At 43.1% G+C, this 9,165-nt stretch overlaps 1 protein-coding gene and 1 long non-coding RNA gene across 3 annotated transcripts in view; one reads left to right on the forward strand and one right to left on the reverse strand.

The window, feature by feature from the left end:
- LOC131804699 (serine--tRNA ligase, mitochondrial-like) overlaps positions 1–9,165 on the reverse strand; it is a 30,118-nt gene that overhangs the window by 6,039 nt on the left and 14,914 nt on the right. The gene's annotated exons all lie outside the window — the stretch shown is intronic.
- On the forward strand, positions 7,814–8,699 carry LOC131804700 (uncharacterized). The gene is made up of 2 exons (XR_009343230.1): positions 7,814–8,491; positions 8,580–8,699. It is a non-coding gene; the product is annotated as an uncharacterized LOC131804700 (long non-coding RNA).

Here is a 9,165-nt window from a genome sequence, read left to right on the forward strand (position 1 = left end):
CAAATCTCAGTAGAGGGACTGCATCAGAAACCTCATAGGAATCCAAGAAAGGCTCGATAGGACAAATACTTGGAGTTTACTGAGTTGATGCTGAAATCTACAAGTATTTTACCGGTAGCCACTGCCTCAATCATTGATGACTCCGTTATTTTAATAGCAAAGATTCTGATTGGTTGTTATGAGAAAACTTGTCCGCTTACCTTCCCTGGCAAAAGATGCCAAATTGTTTGGTGGTCTAAGGATATAGTTAAGCTCAGGAAAGTAAGCAGACGCTTATATAATAGGGCCAACAAGATAAAACTGAGTACGGACTGGGAAGCATACAAATATGCTTTCAACAGGTACAACAGGGAGATCAAGGGGGCTAAAAGGTTACCATGGGTGTGTTTTACTGAGTCTGTAGAAAATGCCAATGAAGCTTCCAGATTTCGTAAGGTTCTTTCAAAGGACCCTAAATCCATTGGATGCATAGAACAAGGAGATGGAAGTTGGACTGACTCTTTTCTAGAGACTCTCAATCTGCTAGCCAGCACTCACTTTCTCAACTGCACAGATGCGAGAAATGATTGACTGACAGAGCAATATAGTCAGCACTGTGGGGTAGTGGAGTTGAGTCTGATTGATAGGATTATAAGCACCCTCATAATTTTATGGGCGATAAACTCCTTTAAACCTTTCAAGTCTCCGGGACCGGACGGCATTGTTCCGCCATGTTACAACACGCATCGACGGTAATAATACCATTTCTGGATGTGATCTTTAGGGCTTGTCTACGCCTCTCTGTCATTCCATCACTGTGGAGGGAAATTACCGTCACTTACATTCCCAAATTATGTATTTCCAAAATACTACAGGCCTATCAGTCTTTCGTCTTTTTCATTGAAAACCCTAGTGAGAATAATAGATATTGAAATCAGATCTCAACTATCCTTGACTTCAATCAGCACTGATCAACATGCCTACACGAAAGGTAAATATGTTAAAACAGCGCCGCATGATACAGTGGGTTTTGTGGAGAAGAACCTGAACTACCCGTTCTTCACCTTGGCAGCCTTTCTCGATATAGAAGGCGCATTCAACAATGTTACACTTGAGGCAATTCATGGTTGCCTTATAAAACTTAGTTTACCACCACCCCTAATTGAATGGATTGATGTAATGCTCAGTAGCAGAATCATCAATTCATGCATTGGGGAGAGCTCTGTCAAGAAATCAGTTACTAAGGGTACCACACAAGCAGAGGTTATCTCACAATTACTCTTGCTTCTGGTGATAAACGATATCCTAAAGGACCTGGAACATGACGGAACAAAAGTAGTGGCTTACGCTGACGATGTGGTTCTGCCGATTGCGGTAGATTGGCACGATGCAGCGGACTCGGCGCGAGCTGGTATTTTTCAAAGGAGGTGGAAAATCCCAGATTTTTCGTTAGGTTAAGACTATCAACGGAAGCTAAGTACCTCGGTACTACCTTTAACCAAAAATGAAATTAGAAAAGGAATATCGAGGAGCGAGTGAAGAGATGCTTAATCGCTCTCTACTCTTGCAGAAACTCCATAGGTAAGAGCTGGGGACTTAAGCCACTTATAATCAAATGGATATATGAATCTGTAGTTCGACCAATTCTTACTTAGTTATTGTAGCAGTTTTACACGTTCTGTTGTTTTTTTTTTTTTTTTCGACTAATCCGGTTCTTCCTCAATGTCCAGGTTTAGGAATTCTGCTACCTTTATGGGCTGTAGCCATAGATCCTCTGGACGGAGTTGGGTAGGTTTGGCTGGACAATTAAACAAGTGCAGCGTGTTGTGCGGGCCTGTATCGCACGCTGGGCAGGCGTTCCGCACATCCTTATCAATTCGTGCCCAATACGAATTAAGACGGCTGCACCATCCTGAACGTAGTTGGGCCAAAACTACCCTGGTTTGCCTAGGCAGCCGACGTTCTTCAGCTGCAATGGATGGGGGGTGGACTCCGAGTATGGCATTCATACTGTAATTATTAACTACCTCTGCGACTGCATCAGTATGAATGCTATTCAGACCCGCTTGATAGGCTTCATGATCTAGAGGCTCTCTCTTATATCGCTGGACCACTCTCTCTAGATCGTGCATGTCCTTCCTGACACGCCTGGGTGGGGGAGTTCTATCCACCATATGGTGGTTAGGGTGACTCCCGCGATAACACCCAAGCAGGTACTGCAACGAAAACATATGATTATGCTGACGTAAGGGAAGAACCTTCGTCTCCTCATGTAGGTGGTCCACAGGCGTCATGAGGAGGCACCCTGTTGCAGTTCTCAGGGCGGCATTCTGGCAGGTCTGAATACTTTTCCACTGCGTTGCACTTGTATTCGCCGACCACACTGGACCCGCATAGCTAACCACAGACCGACCTATCGCTTTATAAGAGGTCAACAAGGTTTCCTTATCCGCACCCCTAGTGCTGCCGGCTAGCGCCTTGAGGACCTTGTTCCTACTTTTCATTTTATCGCAAATAGCTGTGGCTTGCGCGGAAGACTTGAACATGCTATCGAACGTAAATTATGGTCGGAATTATATGCCCCTCGATCTGCACATTCAGCTGTGTGCTCATCTCCGCAGTCCATGTGGTAAATAGTGTAGCCGTGGATTTAGTGGCGGATATTCTCATATTCCTCGCGTGGAAGAAGGCGGCAAGCTCCGCGAGATAGTTATTCACCCTGACACATATGTCATCAACTACAGGACCCGACGCCATGATCGTACAATCATCCGCATAAGTTACGATCTCGATACCGTCTGGAGGGCGCGGAATTCCGGAAAGGTAGAGGTTAAACAGTTCCGGAGATATCACCCCACCTTGGGGAACTCCCTGTTTCACTCTACGAGGCTTGTACTTCTTATTCCGGAATTCCACGTACGACTGGCGTCCACACATATAGTTGACTATCCAACGTTTCAAACTTGGCCGGAGGGTAGTGTTCTCAACGTCCTCGAACAGCGTGGCATGGTTGACCGTATCAAAGGCCTTTGAAAGGTCGAGAGCCACCACTACTGTTCTGTGGCACGGCCTGTTCTGGTTGAGTCCTCGACTGATATGTGTGGATATGGCGTGCAATGCTGTTGTAGTGCTATGTAGTGGACGGAAACCGTGTTGATGGTTAGCAACTGAATAGCTTCCTCTGATACTGGGGAGGAGTAAGGCCTCGAGAGTCTTTGCTACTGGCGACAAAAGCGAAATTGGCCTGTACGATTCGCCATTGCTGGCATCCTTGCCAGACTTCAGTAGCGGGACCACCCTGCCCATTTTCCAGGCTTCGGGAACTATGTGGGTGGCTAACGACAAGTTAAGGACTTTGGTTAAATACTCAACTCCCGGCGTATCCAGTTGCTTCAACATTACCATTGATATTCCGTCCGGGCCCAACGCTTTAGATGACTTAGCGTTTCGGATGACATTCACAACATCACCCATCGTAAACTGTGGAGGTACATCCTCGGCGGGAAGAGCTCTTATACGACGTAGTACTCTTCGCCTCGCCCTATCACTCTCGGGGTGCTCGACAAATTGGCGGTTAAAACAGCCAGCGCACCTCTTCGGATCAGTCACAGTTACGTCGTTAAATGTGACTGCTGTCCTATCATCCTTTTTTCCAGGGTTCGAGAGTGACTTTACCGTTACCCACAGTTTACTCAAATCGGTTCCAATGTTGCAACACTTCAGATGGTCTAGCCACTTTTTCCGCTTATGCTCCTGTACCAACCGGTTGACTTCCACTGTCAGTTCCTTGACTCTGGGATCAGTAGGGTTGGTACGTCGGAGCTCATCACGCTCATTCGTTAATACCGCTGCCTCTGCTGGGAAATTTGGTCTTACTTCGGGTATTCGACCAGCAGGTATATAGCGAGCGGCTGCAGCTTTGATGATGTCCCGGAAAATCCTTTCAGCTACCCGAACATTAGAAGGATTGGGCAGTTCTCTGAAGCGAAGGTTGGTGAACTCTCTGAACTCGGGCCAGTGGGCTTTCCCATGGTTAAGGAAAGTGCGGCGTTCAGAGGTTATGAAATCGGGCGATCTGCTGATGGAGACGATTATCGGGAGATGGTCTGAGCCAAGAGAAATGACGGGTTGCCAAGTCACGTCATTTATCAGACCGGGTGACACGATGGTTAAATCTGGCGAACTGTGACACTCTCCTCTAATTCGGGTGGGGGCATCCTCGTTTACCGTGCAAAATGTGGAGCAGTCAATCTGCTCTGCCAACGCTGATCCCCTCTGGTCATTACCTAGGACGGAATGCCACAACTCATGGTGGGCATTGAAGTCCCCTAGTACCAGGCGGTTATTGCCTTCCAAAAGTGGGCTTATATTAGGCAAGTATCGCGGTTCACAGCTATTAACCGGCGGGATATACACATTAAGCACCTCTACCTCGGCAGTACCACACTTGACTGCTACCCCCATACACTCCATGTACGGGTCACTAGAGACTAGCTCAAGCGAGATAGGTCTGTAGTGAACAGAATGGTGTATCAGGAACGCTAATCCCCCACCTCCACTTCTGGTGCGATCTTTCCTTAATACGTTGTAACCATTGCAACGTTGTAAGCTACAATTTTCATTGAGCTTGGTTTCCTGCACCGCTGCGATCTTAATATTCCTCCGATTCATAAAATCCACTATCTCATCAATTTTACCTCGGAGTCCGTTGCAATTGAACTGCAAGAATGATGCATTGTCCGGAATTGGAACAGCAAAATGTGGCGTTAAGGGCTGCGGTAAATGTTGCTGTTCTGGAGACTGCGGGGGAGTCCCATACTCTGACGACGACTCGGAAGGTGACGACGAGGTCGTGGACTCACTGGGGACTACGTTGGTGCAGCACGAAGCAACATAGTCCCTATCGCTATAGTCTCGCAACCGGGTTAAACCGGAACAATTTCTAAAATGCACCCATCCTCTGCATCCATTACATCGCACCGAGACTGATCTATGGTGGATGGTGTTTTGGCAAACCGTACAGAACCATGGTCCGGGGTTTTCCTCAAGCCCGGCACGGACCAAAAGAATCCGGAGCAAGCATTCCGGGATGTGCTGCTCCCAAAACAGAAAAATAAACAAACACGAACATGTATATACTGGGTTGGCAGCCGCTGGCCGAAACTGGAATGTTGTTGTTTCGGGTCAATCCGGTGTCGTAGAACCCGCTGCCGTGGGATTGATTCTTACTTAGTGGGCTATTGTGGTGGCAAGCTTTTGGCAAAGCTACATTCAGCAAAAACATTGATAAAGTCCAAAGAGTAGCATCGTTACTAATTACAGGTGCCTTTAAAAGCACACCCCAATCTGCACTTGACACCCTACATAACCTTAAACCCTTAAGTCTTTTTGTAGAGGAACAAGCTGCTAGGTGTGCCCTACGACTCAATGAACTTGATCAAAGGCGGAGTCAGTTCTCTTGGACAATATTCTTAAGTATGTTGAGGGTATGGGAGGTCGGGCTATAACCAGTGATTTTATATTACCCAGGCAACGTTTCCAAACACTGGACATCCATATACCAAACAGGGACATCTGGACCCGGAACACACCACCTTTTAACGGTAAAGCCCGCTATGCCGATGGTTCAAAGATGGAAAGTGCACGGGAGCTGGAGTCTTCTATAAAAGCTTGAATATACGGAGATCCGGAGAAATGCTATGGAAAAGTTTAAGACATCTGTCAAACTTTGTTGGGTCCGTGGTCATTGTAACATATCCGGCAATGAATCAGCAGATGAATTGACCAGAGGCGGATCTGAGTAGATCCAGAGATCGATAGCTCAGTGAACGATTGTGTCACTTCTTACAAGTATTTTTATCAATTAGCCAGAAGATTAAAATGGCTAAAGACAATACGCTGATCACAACGTGGATACACTTTCACACTCTTCTTAAACTTAAACTTAAACCTTTTCTCCAAATAGGATGAACACAATGGGCCAGCAGATCACCGAGTGGAGTGGCTGTGTTTTAAACAACTACGTATCCTTTAACCTAACCCTTATCATGTGTATTAATGACATCATGCAATCAGTTGTTGACAGCTGATGCTGTCTGTTTTTGTATGACATCCATGTTGTCTTCAGAGCGGTTGATAATTCATAGGTTAGATAATTGGTGAACTCTATTGCCTTTTCTCCTTCACCGTGGATTTCTTTTAATGGATTTGTGATCAACTGGAATAAAACTAAAGCTACATTGATCAATACCCATGGTAATGGATAAGTTTGGACACCGTGATTGTGGATCTTGTGGATGAAATGAACACGTGGACAATGAAGATGACTTACTGAGGTCTTCATTGGCCCAGCAGGAAGCAATTTCCCTATCGTTATACTCCTGTCTCCGATTTAAGCCACATCAATGCAACCACTCAATGTATCCGTTACATCTCACCGAGACTGATCTGTGTAGAAGCGATTATGACAAACGGAGCAGAACCATGGTCCGGGATTGGCCTTAACACCCGCTCGGCCATTGATAAAACATTTCGGGTAATGTTGCTCCCACATCAAAAAAACACGAACATGTATTTGCAGGGTTGTCGGTTACTGGTCGAAGTTTGGTTCCTTCGAGTCAATCTGGAACATAGAACCGACAGTCCAAGGGGTTTGATTCAAATTTAAGGGTGTTACGCTGTTAGTTACTTCTTCTGCTCTAATTTCTGAGTAATAAAGTAGTTATTTTCTGTTATAACTTCAATCTGCTGCACATCCCCATTGAAAAAAAAATCAAAGTCAACGGGGAAAAGATAATTTTATTATATAGTGCACATAGAAAAATGTAACCAAATTTGCCATCGAAGTGAAATAAGCATGCATACATATGCATCTTTATATACTACCGTGATATATAGGGAATAAAAAGGCATGAAAAAATGATTCATTAAAGTTTTTATGTTTTTGTTTAGAAATATGTAAGAATATATTAATTGTTGATACGCTAATGAATAATTGGTTTAACAAATGCTATATTGCAAATAATTAGGGCAGTTTGTGGATCATTATATCCGGGTGCGTATACGGATTATTTGCGTCGTTATGTTCGCATATAGCTCAGGAGAGTTGTTAAAAAAGAAACAAGTAAAATAGAATCTAATTTCGGTCGGGCCGAAGTTTAAATAACCTCCACCATTTGCAACTAACTTGCAAATTGTTATAAAAATTCTGTTGCAAAATGCTACTAAAATTTTAAAAACTCCATGGATCTGCACAGATAATTATCAGTCACAGAAAGTAGTATCTATTGCGAACACCATATTTAAAATTTAAAATAATTCCGATGAAAAGTGTAAATAGAATTTTCAGAACACCGAATACCTAGAGGTACCGTTATATGACGGCTATACGAAAACGCGGACCTACCACGAACTCCATATAATTCTGTTGATCAATATGGCTAAAATCTTCACAAACCCGAATATAGGGATATACCATACTATATGGGGGCTATACGAAGAGGTGGACATGTAGACATTTTTAGAAGTAGAAGGTGGTGCCCATTACGGTGTTCAAATACAAAACTTGAAACATTCTGGTGAAAATTGTAAAAAAAAAACATCAAAAAATACCCAATTTGCGGCGGTACTGTTATATGGGTCTTATATCAAAACTTTGAACTATATGTACAGTTCCCTGCATGGAGCTCTCCTACAAACCACGTGGAGCGAAAATTATAAAAACTTAATTTGTACTGATTCAATTTTATCAGAGTAAAATTTATAAAGTGGCCTTCGCAATATAAAGCCATATTCTAATACTGTACAAACCAGATATAATAATATACTTTGAGTTATGTAACAACCGTTTTCCGAGGATGACGAAAAATCGCAATATTTGGCTTTAAGTGGCGTTGCCGGTATGCTGGCGTTTAGCGCGGCTATGGCTCGTCGGGTGAGGGGTGGTTCTTGCCACTTGAAGACCTTTTCGGTTGAACACAAAAAAAAATATCATACCGGGCTTGCACGAATATCTAAAAGGGGAATATTATTAGAAGCCTGAAACATGCCTAAAAATACAAAAAAACTACACTTGTCTACCAAAAACTCAATCTTAAACTCACTTTAACCCAATTCTTTCCTCCGGAAACAGCTCTCTTGGCGGCTGTCCGACCAAGAGATAGCCCTCCCACCGAGAACACCTCTCGCCATGACGTCACCACTCCCTGACGTCCCAAATTTGACCCTTCACTTACCTCCGTTTAAACCATCCCTACCACCTTCTTAATGGCCTTAAGCCAACGACATCATCTTCATTTGGAAGTATACAATTTTATTACACCTATTGTACATTACATATTGATTTATACTATCAATCAATGAAAAAAAACAGGAAACGTAATTATTAACTCCATAAAAAAATTAATTCCAACTCTAGGCTCCTTCTCTTTCTTTTTCCTTTTCAGGGTTCGATGGCGGGTATCAAGAGTTAGGACCACTGACGGCAGCTAATGGACAAGGTTCTTCCCAAAGAGTAAGTACGTAATAGTATGAAGTTTAGCTTTATAACTACATTCCCGGTTCAAGATTAAAAAAAATGATAATTTATTTTCCAATTCCAGGCCAGGACAAACAAAAGGCAGTATGTCGACACCACAAAAACAATCGACGAGAAAAAAAAGTGGATACCTAACCTCGAAATGAGCTCAATTCAACGAGGGATCCTGCACTGCAACACCAGGCGAGTAAATCTTAAATTAAACTTCTTTTGTTTACCCCTTTTTATTTAAAATTTTACTTTTCTTTTCAGGAAAACCGCGGAATCTAATTATGTCGCCTCGTCGTCCGTCTGTCTGTCCGGAGTTTATAGTGACGTCTATAGGGAAGATACCAAGTCACGCTGGTATAGCAGTGACGGAAAATCTGCGCCTCCCTCGATGGATTGGATGGGCGATGGTGTGGCTCTTTACTCCAAAAATTCTGCCAGGACTTAATTTTTAAGATTTTTCTTAATTTTCTTTGTATTTATTAAGTTTTGTTTCAAGCTTAATTCAGTTTCGTTTTGTTTTAATTTTAATTCATTTTCATTCTGTTTAAACTTAATTCAGTTTTGTTTTGTTTAAACTTTAATTCATTTTCATTTTGTTTAAAATTTTGCCAAACTTTACGATGTTTATTTAGTTTTTGTATAACTATTAAGAATACTTT

Source organism: Musca domestica, unplaced genomic scaffold, assembly GCF_030504385.1.
Source record: "Musca domestica strain aabys unplaced genomic scaffold, Musca_domestica.polishedcontigs.V.1.1 47, whole genome shotgun sequence".
In the NCBI taxonomy this organism is placed as follows: domain Eukaryota; kingdom Metazoa; phylum Arthropoda; class Insecta; order Diptera; family Muscidae; genus Musca; species Musca domestica.